Source organism: Anopheles aquasalis, chromosome 3, assembly GCF_943734665.1.
Source record: "Anopheles aquasalis chromosome 3, idAnoAquaMG_Q_19, whole genome shotgun sequence".
Classification (NCBI taxonomy): Eukaryota; Metazoa; Arthropoda; class Insecta; order Diptera; family Culicidae; genus Anopheles; species Anopheles aquasalis.
The window spans coordinates 14,217,501-14,222,500 of record NC_064878.1 but is presented as its reverse complement, the minus strand read 5'-3'; the positions used below and the strand labels follow the sequence as shown (position 1 = coordinate 14,222,500).

Here is a 5,000-nt window from a genome sequence, read left to right as displayed (position 1 = left end):
TCTCCATCCTCCCATGTGTGAGGTCATGTGGTTTTTTTTACTTCTCCACAGGCCCCCAGGTGAGCCAGCCATTTGGGGGGCACCTGCCACAAAGGTAAGTGAAATCGATCTGAAAAAGGAGTGCGGTCGAGTTGATGATCCATGATCTCTATGTCTTGATCCTCCCACGTGCCCCGGCGAATCCGCTTATGGTGGAGGATGGCTGCTGATGAAAGTTGTTTGGAGCTGGAGCGACGATACCATTTAAAGACATCCTCTCTCTCTTCTGCTGCTCTTCTGTTGAGGATGCATTTTAAGCCTTTCCAACGAGAACGGGGAAAGGCCAGGAAGGCCAGAAAAGATCGTGCGAAAACTTATGAATGAAATCCCGGCCCGTCTTCGTGCGCTCACGGATGCGGTCGTCCCCGGTGGAACCGGTTTTTGGCCGAAAAAAGCGTCGCCCCAGGGGGAGGTAAAGATGGTCAGCAGCAGCAGCAGCATATCCGCCTCAGTTCGCGCGGCTGGTCGATGACATTTCGAATGGTGGTTCGGATTCCGGATCTGCGTTCGTGTGGCCCCTCAAACAGGAGGATTGCGCAATTGATCGTCGTCGCCAACACAGCAAGCAAGTGCATAACGGTGATCGTGATCGTATGGCACGCAATGTGACACGCAGCGACACGATCGTGTTATGCAGGCGCGACACGCGTGCCGATCCGTTTTGCGTCATGGTGTTGACAAATTGAGTTATTTGGGAAGAGAGAGAGGGAGAGTGGTAGCCACCCTTTAGGCGTGGAATCGCGGAGGTCCGCTGTCCCAGAGCGTGGTCCGAGTGGTACTTAGCATTTATGACACCAACGCGTGACACTGGTGGCCATTGTTTGCTGGTTGGGTTTTTGGCCAATTTCGCACCAAGTGCCAATTACTTTTTGACCGGATTGGATACGGAACTACCACCAACACCCCACCACATGGAAGTTAATGGAGTGGAAACCTTAATTGCTCTTCTCATTTTCGCACCAAATCAAATCCACCTTTCGCAATCAATTCACCTAGTTAGGGGATATTTCAAGAGGAACTCAAAAAAGAAGCTTCTCCAAAGTGCATTTTCGTCGTAATGCAAATGGCCATCGATCATCGAACTCTGCGGTCTGTTGGAGCATGAAAAACGCTTCACTCGCCGGTGCTAATCCATCAAGCGCAGTCTGTTGTCGTCCTGAGGCGACCTGTCTCGTGTCCTGATATCCCCGGGGGGTCATCGTGCATCAATCGCTTATCAAGAGAGGCGTCGAGGGACTTCCGGCTCACTAGTTCTCGCTCTTACATTCCTGGCTCTTCGTCAACTGTGATGGACCACCGTTTTTTCTCGTCCCACTGAGCCATCACAGCTGGAGGACATCAAAAGAAGTCCTCAAAGCCTCGGCCAAATCAACACCACCTGGATCCACCGATAGAGTGTGTTGCTGTGGGTGTTGGGGGGGGATTTGCTGGTTAACGAATCGGCAACATTCTGGTTCAATTAGGCCACCAGGAGTGTTATATGGCCAGTAAATTGAGTCGCAAAAAGGGGGTTGATATTGAAAAATGTGAAAATCACTCTGCAAGGACGGAGTGGCCTACTTTGTAAATGATACATTAAAATTCACAGTGGAAATGAAAAAAAATTCTGACAATTTGTTGCTCGTTACTTATCCAATGCCAACCAATGTTCAATATGTTGCTCATACGTAGCTCTAGTTGTGCGCTGGTACCCGCTTCACATGCGCGGCTCGTTGGTCTAGGGGTATGATTCTCGCTTCGGGTGCGAGAGGTCCCGGGTTCAATTCCCGGACGAGCCCGATGATGTTGGAACTCTTTTTTTGCTGCTTCGACATTTTTTAACTCACTTTTTTATGAACGCCTCTTTCACATTTCGATGAAGAGAAAGAGTGCTTTTACTTTTCGTTTTGCATCCGGTTAGGCTAATACTCGACGCACGATTCAAGGGGTGAAACAATTTGCTTCCAATAGCGGCAAGTTGCCTTCTTCCTATCTTTCGCGATATCGCGAGCAAGGTCGCGTGGTTAGAAATTCGTCAAATTCCATCTCGAATTAGTGATCATGAGCGAGGATCATCCGCCGACTGGACTGACGGCAGGGCATACGCGTTATCATTGGCCATTTGATGAAAGTCTTGGAGCAAGTTTACGCGTGGCCACAACCAGATATTTGAGATTCAGTTTGTTGCCAGGTTGGACCAGTATCCTTTCTGAGCATTCCAATATAAGCTCCCCCTCAAAGCTGTAAAAACCAATTCCCCAACGTTTATGTCTCGTCGACAAGGATCTGCTGCAGAAGTGTCAGGACCAACACAAAAGTTATTCTATTGCTGCAGTATGCTGGCAACGTGTTGTCGTCTCCGGCCACCATTTGTTGTAATATTGTAACTGACGCCAGTGTAATGATTACAATCCTTAAGCCATTAAAGCGCATTCTAGGTGCTTTCGCATCCTTCCTAGATGGAGATCAACCGTAGATTACGAATCGGGAATAACCGAAAGATGAACCCAAGCGGACGGCACCTTGTGCACTGTGTTTCTGCCTGCCTACCCGCCTGCCTGTGTGCGAGGCTACGATTTGATTTGTGAATGCGTAACTTGCACAAAATCTACTGCTTCCTGTGTGTCCCTCACTGCTCTCACTCTCTCTCCTCGATAGCAGGGACCACAAGTTTTGCTCAGAAGCCTCCGAGGGCCCCAAATGAGCCCCGGGGAGGGTTTTTGGCTCGCTTCCATTGCGCCCATCCTCCCTTCACCGATGGGTCGCCAGAGAGAGCCCCAAAAACAAATGCCAAAATGTTGCTAGAGCCCCAGAAAAGAGATTTATCGTGCATATTATCGCAAGCTACCACCAGGTCGACCACCACCATCAGGAGGATCTCTGGGAGGGGAACTGGGCCTACTGGCGGGGGATATTCCGTACACAATCCCGGGCCCCCTATAAACCCCGAAGGATCAAACGACGGTAACCTTGGTCAGAGGAGACAAACAACTGGGAACTGGGTGATTCCCGGGGAAGATCTGACACGCACGCAGAGGAACCCCATCCCAAAAATGGGTGCATCCGCTCGGTGCATTCACTCCTGTTTTCTGTTCACCCCTCCCTGGCATGTTTCCTGCTATACGAGATGCGAATCTCGGTGCCTCGGTGCCTCGGTTGTTCTTTATTTCTGGGACAGAAGGGGCGCCCCTTTCCGGTCAGGGTTTTTGCAAAGTAAATGGGCCGCACTCCACTCACTCCATGATCTACAGCTGCTGGGGGTACTGCGGTCATCCCAGCAACCATTGAGCAGACACGAGAAGGGGGTTTACGACTTACTGCAGCTCGTTTCTTCGACCAACCGAGGCAGCGTCTACTACGATGTTCGAGCGGTCTGCCAGCGACCACTACTAACCGTAAGGACAGCGTGCTCCCAGCCCAATGTTTCCCAAGTGCGTGATGGCGATTGTTTACCGCGCTCACTTCATCCCCTTTGGTTTGTTTAATACAAGCGCGTGTGTGCTTGTGTTTGGCACTGCAGATTTTCAATTCAATCACAACACTGCAGATAACCGCTGGTCCAGGGAGGCTTGGTTTTTTGGCCCCCAGAATGGGTCATTCCCGGAGCGAAGCGCATTTCGGAGACACGGTTAAAACAGGGAAGTTTGCGTGTATCTGTGTGGCAACAGTTTTTGACCGTTGCTGGTTCTGGAGAAGGGACAAATAAAAATAAACCTGTACTGCAGCAACATGGAGAAAAGAAGAAGAAGAAGAAGCTGTGTGGCGATGGAATGTGGAGTAAATATTGACCTACATCGTCACCTCATCCACACAGGATGGGGTTCACCACAATTGTTGCGGTCCCTCGACGGCGACGCTACCTTTCTGATGTCCACGAGAAAAAAAAAACCATCCTGCGAAGGGATGATGCTGACCGCGGATTTCACGCATCCCATTTTATCCAGTACACACTCGCGAGCGCGCGAGCGTTCGTGATGGTGTCGGTAAGGTCATAAATTTATTTGTTTGGCCGTGTAAATAACACCATCATAACGTTCCTTCCACGCTCCCCCATTAGTAACGGTCACTGGCGCTCCTCTTCCTAGCGCTCCTCCTATTCTTATCGTGGATTGGAGAGCGAAACGGGAGTTTTTTTTGTCGGATCAAAATCGGTTCGGTTCTTGGCAGTTTCGAGGGTCCTTGGGTCAACCATCGGCATCGTACGATTCCCGTGGACCTGTGGATACTGCCAGGATCCTGGGCACCACGTTCCCACGTAAAAGGTGTATGCGTGATAAGCCGGCAAGGGTGTGTTAGGTTATAAGGGGACGATGATGGTTGTAGATCAGACTGGGTTGCCTGTGCTCGGACCTTATGGTGCAGCCGTTCCTCCCCTGGCAGGGGGAAGGTATCAAACAATGAAATATTGATGGCAAACCATGACCACTATGGTGGTGGCACACCACCGTGGTCAGTCAGCTGCATTGTATGGCCCTTTTTTTTTTGGTTTGGTCGTTTTTCCTCCACTCGACTCCAGTGTTACCATCGCCATCATCATCATCATCGTCATCGCCATCGTCCACTCATCTGTCACGAAGGATCCTAGTAGGGGATGACGTTTTTTTTGCGCATTTTTATGTTGTGTATGGCAACCATAGCAAGCTGTGGTGTAATGCCGCATTTCAATCGCGTCGCTATCGTTCCTGATGTCGGCACACCGCCACCACCTCCACGGCCACCGGTACAAGAGCTCGCCCCAGAGTGTAGGTGTTGTTGTGGGCGGGAAATGCGTTATCAAATAAATTATAACAGTGAAGCAACAGTGTATCCAACCCACGGGGGGGACCGCAGGGGTTTGGTTGTGATGCACGCACGATTGCCAGGGTTGAGAGAGTACGCGTGACAGAGAGCCGCCAGCCTCTCCGTCACGCCAGCTGACACCGCCTGACAGAGAGTACGCGAATTGATATAGGATTATTTAGGATTGTGGAGCAGTTTTTCAG

At 50.5% G+C, this 5,000-nt stretch overlaps 1 non-coding gene across 1 annotated transcript; it reads left to right on the top strand.

Annotated features, from left to right (window-relative positions):
* Positions 1 to 1,745: 1,745 nt before the first annotated feature.
* On the top strand, positions 1,746 to 1,817 carry Trnap-cgg (transfer RNA proline (anticodon CGG)). The gene has a single exon. It is a non-coding gene; the product is annotated as a tRNA-Pro (tRNA).
* Positions 1,818 to 5,000: the final 3,183 nt, after the last annotated feature.